This window comes from Polypterus senegalus, chromosome 1, assembly GCF_016835505.1.
Source record: "Polypterus senegalus isolate Bchr_013 chromosome 1, ASM1683550v1, whole genome shotgun sequence".
In the NCBI taxonomy this organism is placed as follows: Eukaryota; Metazoa; Chordata; class Cladistia; order Polypteriformes; family Polypteridae; genus Polypterus; species Polypterus senegalus.
Genome location: NC_053154.1, coordinates 306,485,211 through 306,510,221, shown reverse-complemented (window position 1 = coordinate 306,510,221; position 25,011 = coordinate 306,485,211). Strand labels below are relative to the sequence as shown.

Below are 25,011 nucleotides of genomic sequence, written 5' to 3'. Positions count from 1 at the left end.
AAATGATCTGTCTGCTTGAACAGAACATAACAGTTGCCCATAAGGAAATGGCTCTTCAAGTTAATACTATTTAAATAAGATTTAGTGGTGTACAAGTCTAGTCAAGTTGGGAAGCATGCACTGGTACAACGCAATGCCGCTCCCACCATACAACGAAACAAATCGGGATCTCGGTTGGCAACCCCACAGGCAGACCGCCAGTCCAGTCCCACCCTCCAGAAATGACCCTTTATCTGCCGCGGCCAGGTGTTACATGGGCGACCCCTTGGCCTGGTCCAGCCACTTGAGTACAACAATTTCAACAATGAGGATCCCGCAAGCTCAATCACCCTCTGGGAATCTCGCCACATGGCTGTAGTGCCGTAACTGACGCTCCCTCACAATGCAGGTGAGGTGCCTCATTTGGGACTCCGTGAGCAACCGTTCATTCGATACAAAGTCAAACCAACGGTACCCAAGGATTTTCCGAAGAGACACAGTACCAAAGGAGTCCAGTCTTCTTCTCAGGTCACTGGATAGCGTCCATGTCTCACAACCATATAGCAAGACAGGAAGCACCAGGACTCTAAAGACTTAGAACAATTAGAACAATTAGAACAATCTAGACGAGAACAGGCCATTCAGCCCAACAAAGCTCGCCAGTCCTATTCACTTGCTTCCTCCAAGAAAACATCAAGTCGAGTTTTGAAAGTCCCTAACGTCTTACTGTCTACCACACTACTTGGTAACTTATTCCAAGTGTCTATCGTTCTTTGTGTAAAGAAAAACTTCCTAATGTTTGTGCGAAATTTACCCTTAACAAGTTTCCAACTGTGTCCCCGTGTTCTTGATGAGCTCATCTTAAAATACAAGTCTCGATCCACTGTACTAATTCCCTTCATAATTTTAAACACTTCAATCATGTCACCTCTTAATCTTCTTTTGCTTAAACTGTAAAGGCCCAGCTCTTTTAATCTTTCCTCATAATTCAACCCCTGTAGACCTGGAATCAGCCTAGTCGCTCTTCTCTGGACCTTTTCTAGTGCTGCTATGTCCTTTTTGTAGCCTGGAGACCAAAACTGCACACAGTACTCAAGATGAGGCCTCACCAGTGCATTATAAAGGTTGAGCATAACCTCCTTGGACTTGTACTCCACAGATCGTGCTATATAACCTAACATTCTGTTAGCCTTCTTAATGGCTTCTGAACACTGTTTGGAAGTTGATAGCTTGGAGTCCACTATGACTCCTAAATCCTTCTCATAAGGTGTACTCTCGATTTTTCGACCGCCCATTGTGTATTCAAACCTAATATTTTTACTTCCTATGTGTAATACTTTACATTTACTGACATTAAATTTCATCTGCCACAAATCTGCCCAAGCCTGTATGCTATCCAAGTCCTTCTGTAATGATATAACGGATTCCAAATTATCTGCTAATCCACCTATCTTGGTATCATCTGCAAACTTAACCAGCTTGTTACTTATATTCCTATCTAAATCATTTATATATATTAAAAATAGCAGCGGCCCTAGCACTGACCCCTGTGGAACACCACTCTTAACATCGCCAGTTCTGATGAGGTTCCTCGCACCATCACCCTCTGCTTCCTGTGTCTGAGCCAATTCTGCACCCATCTAAAAACATCACCCTGAATTCCCACTTCTTTTAACTTGATGCCCAACCTCTCATGTGGCACCTTATCAAATGCTTTCTGAAAGTCCAGATAAATAATATCATAAGCTCCACTTTGATCGTATCCTTTTGTTGCCTCCTCATAGAATTCCAACATGTTAGTAAAACACGACCTCCCCCTTCTGAACCCATGCTGACTGTTCAGAATAACTCCTGTCCTTGTCATGTGTTGCTCAATCTTATCCTTAATAATTCCTTCCATTAATTTTCCTGTGATGCTTGTTAAGCTTACTGGCCTATAGTTGCTTGGATCTGCCCTGTCACCCTTTTTATATAATGGGATGATATTTGCCATTTTCCAGTCCTTTGGAATCTCTCCAGTGCACAGTGACTTCCTAAAAATATGTGTCAAGGGTTTATATATGTACTCACTAGCCTCCTTAAGAACACGAGGATAAATATTATCTGGGCCTGGTGATTTGTTTGATTTCATCTTATTTAATCTGAGCAGCACTTCTCCCTCTACAATTTCCAAATCCCTCAGTACCTCCTTAGTAGTTGTGTTTACCTCTGGCAGGTTATCCACTTGCTCACTTGTAAACACCTCAGAAAAATGTAAGTTTAGGGCATCTGCTATTTCATTGTCTGTATCTTTTAATTCCCTTTACTATTCCTGATGAACTTGACCTCCTCCTTAACTGTTCTTTTACTACTAAAATACTGAAAGAATCTCTTGGGGTCTTCTTTGCCTTATCTGCTATATTCCTCTCCAACTGTCTTTTTGCCTCTCTGATATCCTTCTTAATGGTTGCCCTCATGTTCTCATATGGCGCTACGGTTCTCTTTGCAGTCATTAGTCTTATATGCCTTATACAGCAGTTTTTCCTTTGCAACTTCTTTTTAAATCTTTATTAATCCATCGTGGAGATTTTTTAGTTTCCTATTACTTCCAAATTTAGGTATGTATCTGTCCTGCATTACATGTAAAACATTTTAAACCTGTTCCACTGCTCCTCGACTGTCTCCACATTTAAAAGCTTATCCCAGTCTATCCTACTTAGACTTTGTCGCATCTGCTCAAAATTAGCCCTACTAAAGTTCAACTTAACAATTTTAGTCTTTGCATCTGTACTCTTACAAAATACTGAGAATTGTATTACATTATGGTCACTTGACCCTAGTGGTTCAATCACCTCTACACCCTCAATTCTATCCTGATTATTACAGAATACTAAATCCAGATAGGCTTCACCCCTTGTTGGTGCTTTAACATGCTGTGTTAAAAACAGTCGCTGATTACTTCTAAAACTCCTGCTCTTGTGCTCCTCCATCTGTAAGGTTATCCCAGTTAATATTTGGATAATTAAAGTCCCCCATGACTATAATATCCCCCTGTAAACTTGCCTTTTGATATTACTAAAAGATGTGTGTTGAAATTACTGTCTGAATTGGGTGGTCTATAACACACTCCTAAAATGAGACCTTTTTCCCTAATATTTTCCAGGCGAAGCCACATGTCCTCACTAAGATGGGGCTCATCATCCAACTGAAGATGACTTACATTTAATTCCTGTTTGGCATAAACAGCAACCCCACCTCCTTTTCTGTTCTGTCTATCCTTCCTAAAAAATGTGTATCCCTCTATGTTACACTCATCCCCATCTTTGTTATTTAGCCAGGTTTCCGTTATTGCTATAATATCATAATTGTGCTCTGCTACATACAACTCCAACTCACTTACCTTATTTTTGATACTTCTAGCATTAAGGCAAGCTATTTTTAATGTGTTAATCCTTCTATCTTTACGTGTTTGCTTAAAATTTACATTACTATGCATTTTTATTTCTACACCATTGTTTGTTCTTCCATGTATAGATCTAAATCTGGCCTGTCCTAAACTCCCTGCCCCCATTCCCTAGTTTAAACAATCCTCGACTAGCCTACACATACGCCTCCCCAATACATTGGTGCCCCTCCGGTTCAGATGTAACCCGTCACGGCGGAACAGGTCCCATCTGTTCCAAAAGGAGTCCCAATGCCCCATAAACCTATACCCTTCTACCCTGCACCAAGATTTGAGCCACGCGTTAAGCCTTCTAATCTCCTCAATCTTACCTGGACTGGCGCGTGGCACAGGCAGAACTTCGGAGAAGACTACCTTGTCAGTTCTGCTCCTCAGCTTGGTACCTAACTCTTTGAATTTGGATCGCAGAACTGACAGACTACCCTTATGTATGTCATTTGTTCCAACGTGGACAATGACAACTGGATCCACCCGCTCTGGCCAAGAGCCTATCCACCCTTCCAGGAGGTCTCCCACCTGTGCTCCCGGAAGGCAACACACGCAGAGACTCTCTCTCTCTGGAGCACACCTGCGCTTCAATCCCCCTAATGATTGAGTCCCCAACTATCACTACCTCTCTCTTTTTGGGAACTGGTTTTGAGGTGGCCCGTTGGGGCTCCTCAACCCTGCCTACCACCTCAGAATTATCAGAGTCACCGTCCAGCTCCGCCAGGACATGATAACGGTTAGACACTTCTAATTCTGGGGTTGATGCCGGACAGTGTGCACCCTTTACCTTACGCCTTGCGACCGTGACCCACCTATTCCTACCTGTCTGGTCTGGAATCTCCTCCCGCCACCTTAGGGGTGCACACTATCTCTAAAGGACACCTGGGCCAAGTCCGCCAATTCTCTATTACAACGCAGGTCAGCCAACTCCTCCTCCAGTTCAGCGACCCTGAGCTCGAGGTGCTGGATCAGCTGGCATCTCTTGCAGATGTAGCCCTCATAGACAACTGGCTCTTCCAAACCATCATCTAAAAAGTCCAACATCCAACAGGACTTGCATTGCACTGGCCTCATTATTAAAATTTGATTTGGGATTACTAAGCTGCCTTAACTATATATTTTTTTTTCTTAAAATTAAATTTCTTCTTCTTTCAGCTGCTCCTTAACTTAAATGGTAACACTAAGATCTGCTACAGATATTTTACACCTTTTCCCCCTTAAGCTCCTGTACTGTTCTCCCTCTCAGCTGCCTGCCTTTCTATGAGGTTAACTTTACTTTTCTCTGTCTCTTCTAGCTTTGCGCTCTTCTTACTTATAAGCTCTTCACTCGCACTGTTTGTATTCCCCCGTATTAATGAACCAATACGCTGTCGCCCACTTAACTGTTCTGCCTCTGGACGCTAAGGACTGTTTAATCTAAAATAAACAAATAAATAAAACTTTACTACCTTATTTGGTCCTACTGCTCCTTGTGCCTGAACGGTGTCTTAACGCAGGCCGCTTACCTGCGCACTACTGAGTTTCCACCTTTTACTGCTTTGAAGTCAGCCGCGGCCTTTTTTTCTTTTCCTTTAAACTAAGGAATCGCTGTTACGACGACGCGGTTATTTATTTACAAATGCCGATATCAGTTACTGCTGCTTTCTACCCTGCCGCCTCGATGCTAAGTCAAATACAGATAACAAGAAAAAGAACAAGTACAAATAACTTTTCCAAGCGCACTTCCAAACACCCAGCTACTTTTGCTCTTGTGCGGGCGAAAAAAGCAAAAAAAAAAACCCTTCTAAAGGGAAAAAAGCTTTAAAAAATTCCCACACGGTTCCTTAGAGGCAACCAAAACCCAAGTTTTTAAGAGCAAAATGTATTTTTTTAATGTAAATCTCACACCACAGAACAAACCAACACTCTCAACAGACTCTAGCGTTTGCAAAGCACACGTCAGCACAAAGCACACGTGACTCAGCCCAAACTTTTGTTGCCTACCTACTCTACAGCATATGGGGTGGATCCCCAAACCTTTGACGTTGTTCTTGTGTTTTATCCATCCATCCATTGTCTAACCCGCTGAATCCGAATACAGGGTCACGGGGGTCTGCTGGAGCCAATCCCAGCCAACACAGGGCACAAGGCAGGAACCAATCCTGGGCAGGGTGCCAACCCACCAGGGTGCCAACCCACCGCAGGACACACCCACTTGGACTTGGACCTTCATCCTTTTGAACAGATATCAGGAGTGCCACAAACCCCTTTCCAGCGACCTCATGACCCCCCATGCTCTCCCAATACGTCTACTGACTTCATAGGAATAGTCACCATTTTCTGAACATCCTTCCTTTTATAGAATAAGAGAGAATTAAAGCCAGTAATGGCAGCAATGTGTTATGTCAAAAGAATGAAGAAAAGCAAGAAAGAATGTCAAGTATGATGGGTTAAAAGATGAAACATTAAAATAAATGATAAGGGTCAAAACCAGAGAATCAGTCCCATCTTTCAACAAAACCAGAAAGCAAAAGAACAATAATCGTTAGATAAAACACAGGCAATGAATCATAAGCCTTGTATTAAACAACCTGAAACAATTAGAAAATTGGTTAGAGGGTCAGTTCTTGGATGCAGTTTTCCCAGAGCTCATGGCTACTGCATATATACAGTCAGATTAATGGTGTCACCTGACACGATCACAACTCTGGCAACCATATAGTGCTTTGCAGCAATGAGAACACAAAATGGTGGGGCCAGCAATGAAAACAACAAAATAAAATAACAATTTCCTAAACAAATAATTCATAAATTAACAATCTTCCCATAAACAATATTAATAAAGTTACACATTTACAACACGGTGCAAGGCAAGAACCATCTCTGAGTAGAGTACATTCACATATCGCCAATTTATATTTTCCATCAGTCTAACAACATTTCTTTGAATTCTGAGAAAACCGAGCATTGAAAACTCACAAATAATGGCTCTTAATAATAGAAAGAGTTAATGAGCATAACGTATTCCACCTTACTGAGGTCATGAAATGTCCCTTTTTTACGTACTTATATTTGAAACTACTACTACACTGGTAGTATCATTAGACTACTGCTGCTTTAGGTCGTCCTCTGTCTGCCTTTCAGATTATACAAATATCACAGAGAGGAGCTTTTTCTCCATGGCAGAACCTTTCTAATGGAAAAAGCAAGTGTCATGTTTTTGAAAGTCCATTCATGATTGAATGAGAGATATTTCAGAAACAGAAGTTCATGAATTGCAGATTGCTGAGGGTAAGCATCTTGCAAAATATTAACAACACTCATAGTTGAACAGTTCTGCATGGAGTGTAAAATCAATCTTTTTGAAACAAAACCAAACGACAAATGAGATGACGGTTTCTTTTTATAGTTATCATCAGCAGAAATGACTAGAATTAAGAACATGTGGTCGTATATCCAAACAGTTCTCAAAGTGTATGTTGATAGCAATTAATGAAGTCACTTTCAGTAGACATTTGTTCATACACTCACACACTGATGTCAAGGCATGGCACACTCAAATGCCTTTATCAGCTCTGGACATATGGAGGGGAAACATATAACAAGCTTTGAAATTTTACATGACGTAATATCATGATCAAACCACACAACTGTCAGGATAACACAAGTAACTTACCAGGAATTCATGGGCACTGCCATTTTGTGTGTTCAGTTACTATCCTACTACATGGTTGCTAGGAAAATGACAAGCGTACCACATGCATCTTGATGTTACAGCAGCCATGCTGAGTAAGATGGCCGCATACATTAAGACAGCGGTTCTCAAACTTTCGTATTTCGCCTACCCCCCTTTTCTACCTGGAATAATTCTTCTCCCCCTGCATAATATAAGATAGATGAGACTAACGCTTGATACAACTAACAAAGGTATGATACTCATGCGGTGTTGTAGAATCCTATCATTTTTACTTCCATAAGATTTGCATGTGTTCGGCTAACTTCGATGAAATATTTTTTTTAAAAGTGCTTTAATAACTGTTAAAATGCCTTGTGTGGTTTTTGGTCTCCTCCTTGAACCGTCACCTTATCGTGGTGGAGGGGTTTGCGTGTCCCAATGATCCTAGGAGCTATGTTGTCCGGGGCTTTATGCCCCTGGTAGGGCCACCCAAGGCAAACTGGTCCTAGGTGAGGGATGAGACAAAGAGCGGTTCAACAAACCTCCGATGAAGAGCAAAAACTTTGGACAACGTTTTCCCTTGCCCGGACGCGGGTCACCGGGCCCCCCTCTGGAGCCAGGCCTGGAGGTGGGGCTCGATGGCGAGCGCCTGGTGGCCGGGCCTGCACCCATGGGGCTCGGCGGGCACAGCCCGAAGAGGTAACGTGGGTCCTCCTCCCCATGGGCTCACCACCTATGGGAGGGGCCAAGGAGGTTGGGTGCAGTGTGAGTTGGGTGGTGGCCGAAGGCGGGGACCTTGGCGGTCTGATCCTCGGCTACAGAAACTGGCTCTTGGGACGTGGAATGTCACCTCTCTGAAGGGAAGGAGCCTGAGCTAGTGCGCGAGGTCGAGAGGTTCCGGCTAGATATAGTCGGACTCACCTCGACGCACAGCTTGGACTCTGGAACCAATCTCCTTGAGAGGGGCTGGACTCTCTACCACTCTGGAGTTGCCCCGGTGAGAGGCCGAGCAGGTGTGGGCATACTTATTGCCCCCACTTGGAGCCTGTGCATTGGGGTTTACCCGGTGGGCGAGAGGGTGGCCTCCCTCCGCCGGGTGGGGGAAGGGTCCTGACTGTTGTTTGTGCGTATGCTCCGAACAGCAGTTTGGAGTATCCACCCTTTTTGGAGTCTCTGGAGGGGTTGCTAGAGGGCATACCTTCTGGGGATTCCCTCGTTTTGCTGGGAGACTTCAATGCTCACGTGGGCAATGACAGTGAGACCTGGAAGGGCGTGATTGGGAGGAATGGCCCCCCCGATCTGAACCCGAGTGGTGTTTTGTTATTGGACTTCTGTGCTCGTCATGGATTGTCCATAACGAACACCATGTTCAAGCATAAGGGTGTTCATATGTGCACTTGGCACCAGGACACCCTAGGCCTCAGGTCGATGATCGACTTTGTGGTCGTGTCGTCGGACTTGCGCCATATGTCTTGGACACTCGGGTGAAGAGAGGGGCGGAGCTGTCAACTGATCACCACCTGGTGGTGAGTTGGCTTCGGTGGTGGGGAAGATGCCGGTCAGACCTGGTAGGCCCAAACGTGTTGTGAGGGTCTGCTGGGAACGGCTGGCAGAGTCCCCTGTCAGAAGTAGCTTCAACTCCCACCTCCGCAGAACTTCAACCACGTCCCGAGGGAGGTGGGGGACATTGAGTCCGAATGGGCCATGTTCCGTGCCTCTATTGTTGAGGCGGCTGACCGAGCTGTGGCCGCAAGGTGGTCGGTGCCTGTCGTGGCGGCAATCCCGAACCCGTTGGTGGACACCGGTGAGGGATGCCGTCAAGCTGAAGAAGGAGTCCTATAGGACTTTTTGTCCTGTGGGTCTCTGGAGGCAGCTGATAGGTACCGCAGGCCAAGCGAACGCGCTTCGTTGTTGCTGAGGCAAAACTCGGGCATGGGAGGAGTTTGGAGAGGCCATGGAGAACGACGTTCGGACGGCTTCGAGGAGATTCTGGTCCACCGTCCGGCGTCTCAGGAGGGGGAAGCAGTGCAGTGTCAACACCGTATATGGTGGGGATGGTGCGCTGCTGACCTCACTTCGACGCGTTGGGTCGGTGGGAGGAGTACTTGAAGACCTCCTCAATCCCACTAACATGCCTTCCAATGAGGAAGCAGAGCCTGGGGACTCTGAGGTGGGCTCTCCCATCTCTGGGACTGAAGTCACCGAGGTGGTCAAAAAACTCCTTGGTGGCAGGGCCCCGGGTGGATGAGATACCCGAGTTCCTTAAGGCTCTGGATGTTGTAGGACTGTCTTGGTTGACACGCCTCTGCAACATCGCATGGACATCGGGACAGTGCCTCTGGATTGGCAGACCGGGGTGGTGGTCCCCTCTTTAAAAGGGGACCGGAGGGTGTGTTCCAACTATAGAGGGATCACACTCCTCAGCCTCCCTGGAAAAGTCTATTCGGGGTTCTGGAGAGGAGGGTCCGTCCAGATAGTCAACCTCGGATTCAGGAGGAACAGTGTGGTTTCGTCCTGGTCGCGAACAGTGGACCAGCTCTTCACCCTTAGCAGAGTCCTGGAGGGTGCATGGGAGTTTGCCCGACCGGTCTACATGTGTTTTGTGGACTTGGAAAAGGCATTCGACCGTGTCCCTCGGGAATCCTGTGGGGGTGCTCGGGAGTATGGGGTACCGGACCCCTGATAAGAGCTGTTCGGTCTCTGTACAACCGTGTCAGAGCTTGGTCCGCATTGCCGCAGTAAGTCGAGCCCGTTTCCAGTGAGAGTTGGACTCCGCCAGGGCTGCCCTTTGTCACCGATTCTGTTCATAACTTTTATGGACAGAATTTCTAGGCGCAGCCAGGGTGTTGAAGGGGTCCGGTTTGGTGGACTCAGGATTGGGTCACTGCTTTTGCAGATGATGTTGTCCTGTTTGCTTCATCAGGCCGTGATCTTCAGCTCTCTGGATCGGTTCGCAGCTGAGTGTGAAGCGGCTGGGATGAGAATCAGCACCTCCAAATCCGAGAGCATGGTCCTCAGCCGGAAAAGGGTGGAGTGCCCTCTCAGGGTTGGGGAGAGATCCTGCCCCAAGTGGAGGAGTTCAAGTATCTCGGGGTCTTGTTCACGAGTGAGGGAAGAATGGAGCGTGAGATCGACAGGCGGATCGGTGCGGCGTCCGCAGTGATGCGGGCTCTGCATCGGTCTGTCGTGGTGAAAAAGGAGCTGAGCCGTAAGGCAAAGCTCTCAATTTACCAGTCGATCTACGCTCCTACCCTCACCTATGGTCATGAGCTATGGGTAGTGACCGAAAGAACGAGATCGCGAATACAAGCGGCTGAAATGAGTTTCCTCCGCAGGGTGTCTGGGCTTTCCCTTAAAGATAGGGTGAGAAGCTCAGTCATCCGGGAGGGGCTCAGAGTAGAGCCGCTGCTCCTCCGCATCGAGAGGAGTCAGATGAGGTGGCTCGGCATCTGATCAGGATGCCTCCTGGACGCCTCCCTGGTGAGGTGTTCGGGCACGCCCAACCGGGAGGAGGCCCCGGGAAGACCCAGGACACGCTGGAGGGACTATGTCTCCGGCTGGCCTGGGAACGCCTTTGGGATTCTCCCGAAGAGCTGGAAGAAGTGGCCGGGAGAGGGAAGTCTGGGCCTCTCTGCTTAAGCTGCTGCCCCCGCGACCCGACCTCGGATAAGCGGAAGAGGATGGATGGATGGATGGTGGTTTTTGGTAGTAATTTTAATCCCAAAAACAAAGAATAAATTATTTATTCTTATTTAATTATTTTTTATGTAAAGAAACGATTAAATATGTTTTAATTTTTAAAAATCTCGTAAACGAAGACACCGATGAAGTCAATCTGCGTGAGACAAACGTATTTTCATCCGACAAATATTATACCGATGTTAGTTGTATCATGAAAATAACCCAATACACAGTAAATGATTTAACTCAATTTGGCAATATTTGCCAATGTTGTGCAGTCGCGCCGCATTATCACCTGATCTACTGTTACCCGAATGTTCGCGACAGATACCGATACGTCTCAAACTTTCTGGATTGAAAATACTATATGCTTGCAAATTTAAATTTGAAATAAAAATGTAAACAATTAATTTTGATGTCTTATATATGTCTTATATATTTGATGTCTGATACCCCCCTTGTACAGCTTCAGCGCACCCCCCACCCAGAGGGGCACACCCCACAGTTTGAGAAGTACTCTTTAAACTTTAATATAAACTTTATTTTTCAGTTATATCTTAAGAGTTTTCTGTTTTTTAATATAGTTTTGTTTTTTATGATTTAGAATTTAATTCATGAACTTTTAACTTATTTGATAACTTGTATGATTGCCATATTCCCACAGGGTTAGGTGCTGAGGTGCATCCATTAAAAAGCACTCTAGTGAGTGGGCACCTTTTTTGGCACAGGTATAGCCTAATCATTTGCTCTGTTAGTGTCGCTTTGCTTAAAGCAGCTGTGCATATGCAGATAAGGCTGTACACGTCGGGCACTATAAAGCAGCTATTGTGAATTTCCCCTTGGGATTAATAAAGTATCTATCTATCTATCTATCTATTAACATAGTGCATGGCAGTTCACTTGCTTCCATTTCCTCCATTAAATACAGAGAGCTCCTCTCAGACCTTGGCTTGCCCAATAGATGTCCTGAATAGAATGTTGAGGTCATTCTCTCCACAAAGCTCTTCCTGCATCATAACTTCTCCTTCACTTTGAAGGACTATGACTGTAGTGAAGAGCTCAAGGCCTTTACGAATTTGACTGACAATCTTGTCCAGAACAAAGCTCATGCACCTATCCTTCACCACATGCTTATACATTCTGGTTGCTTGGCTATGTCTTTGGTAAAAGCACTGCGACGGTATGGGTGGGCTCTGGCAACCCTAACATAACTTGCACTTGGAAACATTGATAACATGACCAGGATGAGCCATGTAGTGAGGTCAGGTATAACAAGTGCTCAGTGAATTTATTTACAATAATCAAAGTTCAAAGCACTTTGAATCAAGTAAACGTGCAGGGCAATTTTTCAGTTAGTGAGTAAATAATCTGTTTAGGCTTATGGATGTAGCCTGCCGCACCCATCCAATCAGCAATCTTCATCCATACCCATGGACTGGGAGTTGCCACCTCCGTTAGTCACCACAGCTCCTTCCTAGGTGCTGTGGCACTGGGACCCTATCCTTCTCTCTGCTGCCGTGGCCTTTCCCACACTCCCGCCGGTGCCATCTTGCAGCCTGCCAGCTGATGAGTGCCACCATCTCTTGGAGCTCCTCCAGCCCCCCGACTCGCTTTTTATACACATTAAGCAAGGTGGATATCCTCCCAGCTTGTCCTCTTCTGGCTTTACCTCTTTCTACCAGCAATTGCACACACTCTGGCTCTCTCATTTTCATTTCACATGCCTCCCCAGTTGTCAGCTCAGGCTTGTTTTCATTCACCTAGTGGCACAGGTGCTCTGCCCGATGACCTGCTGAATGCCAATGAAGAGCAGCTGAGCTGAGTGCCTCCCAACTGACAAACTGCAGCAACACCGCTCTGACTACAGAGCGCTCCCGCACCCTCCAAACAACGCTGTTTTTATTTTAAAACTCCTAACACCCCTGTCATGACAAGCAAACCAATGTTTGATGGTGAAATGTTGACAAGAGATGGGGCAGTAAACCTACTTGTGCTGGCTTTTTAGTTCAGCATCCATCCTTGCCCTATGCTAAAGATTTTTTCTCAGATTTTCACTCATTCAGAATAGAAGCCAGCTTGCCTGGCCTACATTTACCAAACACTTTACTGGCTACAAGTAGTGTTCTTCTGCTGGAGCCACATGGAGTCGCCGACTTGGGTGACAGTGACTCTGTCAGAAGGGATAGAGTCATCCTTAGAAACATGCTAAGGTTGTGTGTGTGTGCATGTGAATGAATGAGTAAATGAGAGAAAGACAATCAAAGAGGAGAATTTACAAGAGCCATTCCACTGTCCTTGATACATGGCCACCAGCAGGATCCTGGCTTGGATTGGCTCAGCCTGTGGATTTAAGGAAAGTGAGCCAAGATGGTGTTGCCTCTGACCCCATGTGAGTGGTGTGAGGTTAGAGTTGGCAGAATGAATGTGCAAGATGGGTTAAAAAAGTTAGTTAAAAAAGAAGATCATTGAAGCTGCATGGAAGGAGCAGTGGAAGATCTGTTATATGAAGAAGCAAATGAAAGAATCTGCTCCTCTCAATGTATTGGGCTACCAACACCAGCAATGATAAAATGTCAACCAAATAATACCATAAAAAAATCACACAAAATAAAAATATATCAGTATTTCAGCATTAACAAATTCAAATACCTGAACAATGAATGCTGTGCGGTGCTGTCTTTTATACTGTCAGGAAACTACATAACAGACAAACACCTGACCGGCGGCCATCTGTAACAACACAAGATGGCCACCACTGTTCTACCTGCAATGGAAGAAGTGGCAACAATTTTAAGTACAGAACCAGAAGACAAAATAAGGTCAAAAACAGGAACAATTCATAACCAGAAAGTCTCACAATCAAAGTGTCAAATCCTAATTCGTAGTCAAGAAGATATTGAATAAAGTACAAAGCCAGGAAGTCAAAAAATGAAGAAAGGAACATTTTGATATTCACAATCTTGAACAATTGCCACACACATCCTGTTGACCCTACCATTGCACCTGTAAAAGACTCAAGAGAAGACAACATAAAGGATTGGGGTTTCCGGCCCCGTATATTGCAGATAAATCCACAATCAAAAAAACTGGTCAAAATATATAAACTCAAACAGTTCATATGCGCGACGACATTCTAGGAAGAAAGTAAAGGAGAAAGGTTAGTACCCCGCCACTCTCTGCCGGCGAACGTCTTCCGAAGCGTTTTAAGGTCCGTCCGCGGTCTCCTATTCGCGCGTGCATGACACACCGTAACAACTTTCAGATAAGCACAAAAAACAAAACATCAAAAAAGCAAAATGGCATTGTGGGAGAACATGATTAACTTTTAACATTACTAGGGGGCTCTGCCCCCTGCTCACTTCGCTCGTCAACCCCTGGTCTCTGCTGCTCACGTATGGGGACGCGGATGTACAATTTAAACAGATTGTTATTTTCATGGCAATTGTTACATATGCATAATAGAACTAACTTACATTACAGCGAGTAATTAACTATAGTAAAAAATAGTAAAACGTAATAAATTGAAAGAAAATTATGTTTCACGTTGAGTTAGTCACATTGTGTTATATGTTTTTGTTCTATTTGGCTTTGAAATTAACGCGCACTTACTTTTTTAAACTAACACTTTTTCTGTAAAACTTCAGTAAAAACAATATTTGGAATTAACTTTTCATCAATATCACATTGAATTTTGATTCTGTGTTTGGACTTACATCGTGAAAACGCAATGTATAACTGCCCGTGATTGAATTTCGTTTCTTTCTCTCTAATAATTAAACTGACTTTTTCAAAATGTTTGTCCCTATAATTTGTTAATTGTCATAGCAAAAGCTATTCTAACGGGAAACTGTAAACGTTTTAATACATATGGCATATTAAGATCTCATTTGGTGTCTAATGTTATCCATGGAAGATGTACTGTACTACATTACTTTTCTTGTCGCCTGTTAAAATTTTACATGTTAGAATTGTTCAAACAATTTTGACTACAACTAATCTTGTTCTATCGCATAGCCCATCACTCAGACATAAATTATGCAATAACATTACGATACAGCCTTCTTTCAATAGTAATTTGGCCGGTGGAAGACCGGACAGTGTTAACGGTTGTAGATATTCTGTGGGATATTGTAAGTTGATGTTTTCATCTTCCGCACCATCACCGCCAACTGTTTCAGTGTAGTCTATTGATGCACATTTAACCAATTTGTCGTGTAACCGATCGACAATTTTCATGTTAATTCATTTGACTTCATCGTTTCTCTGTGCTAGGATTGCCCATATACTCATTTCTTCTGTTGATAACCCTTCAGGATGAAATTCTTCAATAAGATTTGGACATAATATGTCTTCTTTTATTGGGAACTTAAAGTGAGGAAAACGTAAAAATTTATAAGAGCTGAGAGTGCAGGAACTGTGTCTGACAAAAGCATTCACACCAATGAGAGGTGAGAGGACCGCAGGCATGGGCCGTTAACAGGAAATGGTTGAGAGGAGGGCATCTACCAACTTGAAAAAATCTCTTAGTCTTGTCTCGTCTCAAGATTTTCTTTCATAATAGAGAGATTAAAAATAACTGAAAATCACTCTTTATATAATACAAAGTTGACTCACTCACTTAATCACTCAGCAATAAAAACACACATTCCTCTGACAAGATGGTACATCTGGGGCAGTAGGTATCTGCTAAGAAAGTACATTTCAATATGTCGATACATCATATACAATATAGCCTCTGATCAGTGTTACACAATTATAAGAACATGTACAAAAGTCCAAAGGGAACCAACCCCCCACTCCCTGCTCCATTCTACTGTACAATTTTATATACAATATATGTAAAGCCTCATGTGACAATCACAGAAAGGGTTAAGACTCTAATACCTATAAATCCTAGAAACATCCTGGAATGACAGCATCAGGTTATCCTTGACTGGTTGGCCACAGGCTACTCCAGTGTAACATACATTTTCACCAGTGGACTTTGTAAAGGGATCCCCATCTCCCAAACTCTGAAACTGATTACATTTACATGTGCATCTGCTTACTTTGAATGTTGACGCTTTCCTCTCCTGCTGTCTGAAATTCTGTGCATCGGTGCTTGAGGTGGGCTGCTCTCAGTTTTTTTGCTTTTGATTAAACTCTTAGATGCATACCGGCAGTTTTTTTTCTAGTGTACCGGCTCTCATCATGGTTATTTATCCTGCTCTGTCTACCTCCAGCCCCAGGACACGAGACTCCCCCATCCAGCCCCCTTATCCACACATATTTGCACAGCAGTCACACACAATGTGTACAGACTTTTTTGCTCAGTTTTGCAAATGGGTGGCACCCAGCGTCAAAGTAGAGCTACGGTTTCTGCGTCATTTTCCTTTCTTTGTTAAATTCAAATCCATGACACAAAACTTATCAAACACACCAAAATTAATTGCATATCGGTGAAAAATTTAAGGCACTTGACTGTGAAGTGCCTTGAGCATGGGAAAGGCGCTATATAAATAAAATGCATTATTATTATTATTATTATTATTAATCATTCTGTAACAACATAATGGTGCACATAATAGCCAAACTATTCCAGATACCACTGTTGCTTTAGTGTAGAGTATTTTAAACTGTTTATTTCATTTGTATGTAATATCATAGCTTAACAGATTGTGTCGAGAGTGCAGAGGATTTCAACTTAGAGTAGAGGATACAGTTTCCAACCCTGGAGGACATTTATAGTACACACTGCCTCAGGATGGATTCCATTCACTCACGCCGCAGTCTATTTCAACTTCTCCCATCCAGCAGACGCTTCAGAGCTTTTCCTTAACCGCACTCAATCAATCCATCAAGTACTCCCCGTAGAACTGCTTGTACTTATAATTACAATGACCTCACTGTAAACTTGCACTACGCCAGTAATGTTGTACAACTTGAGCTACTTTATGAACCATTTGCACTATCTGCACTATATGTACATGTATATTGTATTTAGGCTTTCATATTGTATATTTTAATTTTTCATCATATTATTATTATTATTATTTATTTTATAGGAAAATATGTTTATGGAGGAGTTGCATATTGAATCTCATTGTACCATGCAATGACAATAAAGGAATTCAATTCAATAGAAGAGAGAGCGTATTTACAGATGATAATGACTGGCTTCTAAGTCGATTTACATTTAAAAGAGCTATCCTCTTGGAGCTGTGTGCTGTCAGTATACTAGGATGCATACTTGATATCATTTTTATGATGAAATGCATTAAAAGATGTATATTACATTTTACAGATAAATTGTTAACCTCATTTAAATAATGCATACTGTTAATAGTTAAACGGGTGAGGGCATGGTGGCGCAGCGGTACTGATGAGCTGGCGACACGTCCAGGGATTGTTCCTGCCTTACGCTCTACGCTTGCTGGGACTGGTAAGACCCAGTATGGATGGATGGATGGAATAATTAATCATATACTGAACAGATTTCCCCATGTTCCTTAAAGGTTTTGAAGAATCTGCATTCTAAGGTTGCAGCTAGTTTTACATTTATTACAGAGCTCATTGTGTGGCAATTAGTTACGTGGAGAAAGAAAACGGAAGGACAGGAATTGGGGGTTGGTATGTATGGCAAACACAGTACTGCTGCAATAACAAAAAAATTGAAAATTAATGGAAGGAATTATTAAGGCTAAGATTGAGCAACACCTGGCAAGGAAAGGAGTTATTCTGAACAGTCAGCATGGGTTCAGAAGAGGGAGGTCGTGTTTTACTAACATGTTGGAATTCTATGAGGAGGCAACAAAAGGATACGATCAAAGTGGAGCAGATGATATTATTTATCTGGGCTTTCAGAAAGCATTTGATAAGGTGCCACATGAGAGGGTGGGCATCAAATTAAAAGAAGTGGGAGTTCAGGTTGATGTTTTTAGATGGGTGCAGAACTGGCTCAGAAACAGGAAGCAGAGGGTGATGGTGTGAGGAACCTCATCAGAACTGGCCGATGTTAAGAGTGGTGACCAGCGGGGGTCAGTGCTAGGGCCGCTGCTATTTTTAATATATATAAATGATTTTGATAGGAATATAAGTAACAAGCTGGTTAAGTTTGCAGATGATACCAAGATAGGTGGATTAGCAGATAATTTGGAATCCGTTATATCATTACAGAAGGACTTGGATAGCATACAGGCTTGGGCAGATTTGTGGCAGATGAAATTTAATGTCAGTAAATGTAAAGTATTACACATAGGAAGTAAAAATATTAGGTTTGAATACACAATGGGCGGTCGGAAAATCGAGAGTACACCTTATGAGAAGGATTTAGGAGTCATAGTCATAGACTCTAAGCTATCAACTTCCCAACAGTGTTCAGAAGCCATTAAGAAGGCTAACAGAATGTTAGGTTATATATATGAAGAATCCACTGCATCCACTTAACAGTGTCATCTCCAGGCAGAGGAGTAGCTTCAGTGACAGACTTTTGTCACCGTCCTGCTCCACTGACAGACTGAGGAGATTGTTCCTCCCCCACACTATGCGACTCTTCAATTCCACCCGGGGGAGTAAATGCGAACATTAATTTTATTTTACTTTTTTTTCATTTTTATTACTATTTAATTTAATATTGTTTCTTTGTATCAGTATACTGCTGCTGGATTATGTGAATTTCCCCTTGGGATTAATAAAGTATCTATCTATCTATCTATCTATCTATCTATCTATCTATCTATCTATCTATCTATCTATCTATCTATCTATCTATCTATAGCGCCTTGATGTGTGGAGTACAAGTCCAAGGAGGTTATGCTCAACCTTTATAATGCACTGGTGAGGCCTCATCTTGAGTACTGTGTGCAGTTTTGGTCTCCAGGCTTCAAAAAGGACATAGCAGCACTAGAAAAGGTCCAGAGAGGAGCGACTAGGCTGATTGCAGGTCTACAGGGGTTGAATTATGAGGAAAGATTAAAAGAGCTGAGCCTTTACAGTTTAAGCAAAAGAAGATTAAGAGGAGAGATGATTGAAGTGTTTAAAATTATGAAGGGAATTAGTACAGTGGATCGAGACTTGTATTTTAAAATGAGTTCATCAAGAACACGGGGACACAGTTGGAAACTTGTTAAGGGTAAATTTCGCACAAACATTAGGAAGTTTTTCTTTACACAAAGAACGATAGACACTTGGAATAAGCTACCAAGTAGTGTGGTAGAAGACAGTAAGACGTTAGGGACTTTCAAAACTCGACTTGATGTTTTCTTGGAGGAAACAAGTGGATAGGACTGGCGAGCTTTGTTGGGCTGAATGGCCTGTTCTCGTCTAGAGTGTTCTAATGTGTTCTAAATTGTTCTTTTATCCCTCATTGTTCATCGCTACCATTGTGCCACCATGGCCCCACATGTTTAACACATGCTTAAATGCATTTCATCATGAAAACAATATCAAGTATACATCTTAGTATTCTAAAATATTCACAGAGCAATAAAATCATGAATGCAATGTGGCAATCACATCTCTTGTCGGAGTAAGAGAAAGGCCGTTTAAGAAGCACTGTACTGATTAACGACTGGGTTGGGATCACTTAGAAAAGAAGCATTTAACGTGCTACTTAAGTTACGATGGGATTTGAGAAACTCTATTAAATTAAACAACAATTTTAAGATGAAGTTTATAGCATTCTACTTTAATGACAAAATCAACTACAAGATTAAAGTGGACATAGACCTTTTTTCTTCAGTGTGTCCCTATTTTCTTTTCTTTTCTGTGGCCCTAATACACTTCCATATGTCACACAGACACTTGCCCTTTCACATCTGACCACTTCTTTTTTATTTCGAGCACTGTGCAACTTTCTGAACTTGAACTTTCGAGTGCCTCTTAATCAATTTCATTTTGTTGCTGATACCTCTGCCTAAGCCACCAAACTGTATGTTTTTGCTTGCCTCCACTTCACTGAGTTGGACTTCTTTTTTTATACGTGTTTTTACCATTGTCTTTTATCAACACCCTGAACAGATTGGGCAATTCTTATTAATTTGCAGATTCAAATACGCATAATTGTGAAAGGAGTCAGGGTTGGGCTGTAGGAGCGTGCATGTGAGTTAAAGTTCACAATGATTAGGATTTATAAAGGGGAAGTGCATGGAACTTTGGCTACAGACAGTTTTATGGATCTGAATTTTTTTATGCGTATGCACATTTCTGTGTTTGTCCGTATGCCATGTTTTAGTGTGTATTCTACACACAAGGGTACAGTGAGAAATGTGCTTTAACAATTTTTTTATTTTTAATAAATTTGCAAAAATCTCAAGTAAACGTTTTTCACGTTGTCATTATGGGGTGTTGTGGGTAGAATTCTGAGGAAAAAAAATGAATTTAATCCATTTTGGAATAAGGCTGTAACATAAGAAAATGTGGAAAAAGTGATGCGCTGTGAATACTTTCCGGATGCACTGTATACATGAGGTTCAAGGACTGAAAAAAATAAAGGAGAGAAGGCAATTTCCTGAAAAGAGGCATAGAATAAGCATTCTGATCACCCTAAATCTGTAGATTGTAAAGAATGTTAATAGTGGCTAAGGCACTGAAGTGAAAGTGCCAGGTTGCCGGTTCAGTTCTTGCCTTACAGTGTGACTCTGAGCAAGTGACTTATCCCGCCTGCCATACAGAACTGAAAAAAATAAATCTATAAATGTTTTCTAAGTGTTAGATAAATGTATCAGCCAGTTATAGGATAAAAACAAATGAATCATTGACTGTGAATCATCTAAAGGCCAAATGAGCAACATAAATGGTGTGGATGCTATTGTGGTTATGATGTTGGCACTGCTAACAAAAACAGGGATCTTACCAGCCACGGTTAAACTGTCATACCGTTATTAGTACATTTGTATCTGTATCAGTCTAACGACAAATATGGGCTTAGCAAACTGAGTGTATACCAGCACAGATATATAAGTATGCATATATAGCCCCTGAAATATAATATAAGCGTGCCTCATTGTGGAGCTATACAAAAATACAGTTTGAAAAGGAGGAACACTGCAGTTTAGCAAGTGTGCAAGGCCTTCTCATTTTCATCATCGAGAAACCACTCAAGTTGACGTCGCTGGCAGCCTTGCTGCCAATAGTTCCCATCAACAGAATTTCTTTCATTCCTTTCCACGTCATTGGATTAAGCAATGGCATCAGCACCCTGCACACAGCAAAGAAAACATAATCACATAAGTCAAAGGCCAGGGCCATCTAATGGGGGGTTGAGAGGAGAAACAAACATACCAAAAACAAGTCATGTTCACGTCTTTAAGAAGAACCTAAAATGGATCCAATGTAAGCAGCATTAACAGATGGTTAAGTTTAGGGGACAGCTGAAAACATGAGTAGCATTTGTAAGATTGGTAGGTTTGTTCAGATGAATTCAAGAGATGAGCAGACTTGGCAGTGCCTGAGGAACGTTGGAAAGTAAGTGAAGTTAGTAGGACAGCCTGGCACAGCTTTTATCTCCGGCCTCACATGTTGCCTAATTGTGTCCCTTGTGATGGGCAACCTTGGCCATTACCCGACCGGGACACCAGCAGGATGGAAGAACCAGAGAAGAGAGCATCTCTGAGGCACTACCTCCCCTGGGCCACTAGAGGGCAGCCCTCCTGGGTGGCTGTGACACCACGGATTCCTGTAGGACATGCCGGGACTTGGAGTCTGGTGCAGCCCTGATGGGCTCAGTGTGGGCTGCCAGATCCCTACAGTGGATTTCCACCACACCTGGGAGTGATTCCAGGTAATGCTAATGAGCAGTACCGCCGCTCCCTATACGCAGGGTACGCAGTCTGCGTAGGGCACCAACTCCCAGGAGGGCACCATCCCAGCTGCTCAAAAAGATCGTTTTTATATATTATAATAATAAATGAATATTAATAATATACATATACAAATAAACAAAAATATAAACGTATATATTGCATTTTACGGTGAACGCAGAGTAGGCTAAGCACACGTGATGACGCCCTCATGTATTTACTTTTATTTGAATAAAGTTCTATTTTGGCGCCTATAGTAGGTGTTTTTTTTATTATTTTATTTTTACTTCCGTAATATTTGGGGGAGGGGGCACAAAAGTACATTTCTGCTTAGGGCACCCATTTGGCCAGCAGCGGCCCTGCTAAATGAGGCACCCGGAGCACTCCCAGGAACAGAATAAAAAGAGCCGGCTCACTCCATTCGAGGAGCTAGAGTCAGGAGGTAGAGGACGAAGCTTGCTGGGAGTGGAGTGGAGGCAGCAGAGAAAAAGAAGGAAGAAGAAGAAGAGGACACAGAAAGAAAGCACTGTGGGAGAAAAGAAAAAGTGCTCTGCCACTGAAATTAAGTGCATTGTGTGCTGGAACTCGTGTCTCTGCCCGTCTGTGTCAGGTTAGCCCAGGGGTTCTCAAACTCGGTCCTGGGGGACCACTGTGGCTGCAGGTTTTTGTTCCAACCAGCCTGTGTTTTTAATGGGACTCCTGGGCTAATTAAGTGAACTGTTGTTTCCCAGATTACCTGTTTTGGGAACAATATACAAATTAGAAAACTATCCATCCATCCATCCATTTTCTAACCCGCTGAATCCGAACACAGGGTCACGGGGGTCTGCTGGAGCCAATCCCAGCCAACACAGGGCACAAGGCAGGAACCAATCCTGGGCAGGGTGCCAACCCACCACAGGACACACACAAACACACAATTTAGAATCGTCAATCCACCTAACCTGCATGTCTTTGGACTGTGAGAGGAAACCCACGCAGACACGGGGAGAACATGCAAACTCCACGCAGGGAGGACCCGGGAAGCGAACCCGGGTCTCCTAACTGCGAGGCAGCAGCGCTACCACTGCGCCACCGTGCTGCCCATTAGAAAACTAATTTTGGTAAAAAAAAAAAAAAAAGAAAAAAGTATTAAAATGTACTAAGCAGTTATATGTATTTTTTTGTTTTTAACACTATTTTCATCTTGATTGTCATTTATCTTTTCTAGGTGTTCTAATTGTTTAATTAATCCGTTATTTACTACTTTGTGGAGCTGACGCTAAAGTAGTTGAGGCCTTTCACGATTGAATGTTGTTTGTTTGGATTTCTGCTCTGCTTTTTTTAAATTGTCATTATTAAGATTTAATGAATGGAGCAAACTGCACAGAGAAAGGGCAAAATATAATAAAAAGAGAGTTAAGCATTTAAATCCATAGCAAAACAGAAATATTTCTTATACGGTAAATGTAAAAATCATGCTGCTGTGCTTTTCTGAATGTAGAATGAAAGATAAATAATACCAGCTAATTAAATGAGATCAGTGCTATCAGGTGTTGTCACTGATTAAGAATCTGGTTGGAACAAAAACCTGCAGCCACAGGGGGCCCCCAGGACCGACTTTGAGAACCCCTGGGTTAGGGCAGCTGTACGTGCCCCGGTGGTCCACACCCTGTCCATTTTATTACATTTCTTTGTAATGCTGACTGCGCTAATGTCATATAACTGGTAGACTGGTTTAATCAAAAATGAAGTGAGCTGTTCAGATCACTCTCTTTATGGTCAGCTGTCCTACTATGTGGTGTTGTGGTAAGGAAACACAGCCCTGAGGGCAACTGGTGATATCAGAATCCCACTATGTGCCCCTAGTGATATGAGACATGGTTTACATTCACTGTTTCATCCATTCTTTTATTATCTGATCTCACATATTCCAGTGAAGAAATAAGAGAGTGGAGCAAGCCTTGAAGTACTGGGCACAAAGCAGAAATCAATACAAAATGGGACACTTGTTTGTGTCATGTCACACTACATCCAGTTTTGAGTGACCATCCATCCATTATCCAACCCACTATATCCTAACTACAGGGTCACGGGGGTCTGCTGGAGCCAATCCCAGCCAACACAGGGTGCAAGGCAGGAAACAAACCCCAGGCTGGGTGCCAGCCCACCGCAGGGCACACACACACACTAGTGACAATTTAGGATCGCCACTGCACCTAGCCTACATATCTTTGGACTGTGGGAGGAAACTGGAGCACCAGAAGGAGAACATGCAAACTCCACGCAGGAAGGACCCAGGAAGCGAACCCAGGTCTCCTTACTGCGAGGCAGCAGCGCTACCACTGCACCACCGTGCCGCCCTCATTGGGTCGTTATTATCATTTGCATTGTTTGGGGGCAAACACAGCGCTTCATTGGTTTACCTTAAGCTAAGCCCCTTCCACCATTTTCATCAACCACCACCTATTCTTGATGAGCAACAGCGTGCTAATGGCAGACTTTTGCCACGTCCCATTGAGAAAGTGTTTAATCAGTGCTTGAACCTGAATATTAACTGTGTCCCTGGAAATCTGAGCTGTGGTGCGTTTCTTAGTACTTCTCTGCTGCTTGATGTTTTTGACCTCATGTTTGCTGATTTTGAAATACATTTTCTGACATCTTACACATTTGGTTAACACCTTTACCCAAGGTGACATTTATGATACAATTGGTTACATTTCTTTTGGTTTTCCGATTAGCGTGCATACAGGTGAGGGGACCTGCTCAGGGTCACACTGTGTCAGCAGCAGGATTTGAACCCACAACCGCAGGGTTTCAAGATTAAGCCTAAACCACTACACCACACTGCCTGCCAAAGAACCTTTTTTTAACCCTGCAGTGTTAGGTCCTACTTCCTCATGTACCAACTTCTGCCTACTGCAGCCATTTTCTTATTTTCAAGAGTTATCTGTCACCTGTTCCCTATAATGAACCTTTCTTAAAATGTTCAAATTAGTTTTGTAAGCCCCTTTTTCATATTTTCTCCTAATTACATTCAATTATTTTTTAAAAGATTTTTCTACAAAGTTTAATGATCTACGAGCATAACTGAACATCAGATAGGGAGGGTGAGGGAAGAATGGAGCGTGAGATCAACAGGCGGATCGGTGCGGCGTCCACAGTGATGCGGGCTCTACATTGGTCTGTCGTGGTGAAAAAGGAGCTGAGCCGTAAGGCAAAGCTCTCAATTTACCAGTCGATCTACACTCCTACCCTCACCTATGGTCATGAGCTGTGGGTAGTGACCGAAAGAACGAGATCGCGAATACAAGCGGCTGAAATGAGTTTCCTCCGTAGGGTGTCTGGGCTTTCCCTTAAAGATAGGGTGAGAAACTCGGTCATCCGGGAGGGGCTCAGAGTAGAGCCGCTGCTCCTCCGCATCGAGAGGAGTCAGATGAGGTGGCTCGGGCATCTGATCAGGATGCCTCCTGGACGCCTCCCTGGTGAGGTGTTCTGGGCTCGTCCAA

At 43.2% G+C, this 25,011-nt stretch overlaps 1 protein-coding gene across 3 annotated transcripts in view; it reads right to left on the bottom strand.

Annotated features, from left to right (window-relative positions):
* mypn (myopalladin) overlaps nt 1–25,011 on the bottom strand; it is a 357,752-nt gene that overhangs the window by 205,519 nt on the left and 127,222 nt on the right. The window lies entirely within an intron of this gene.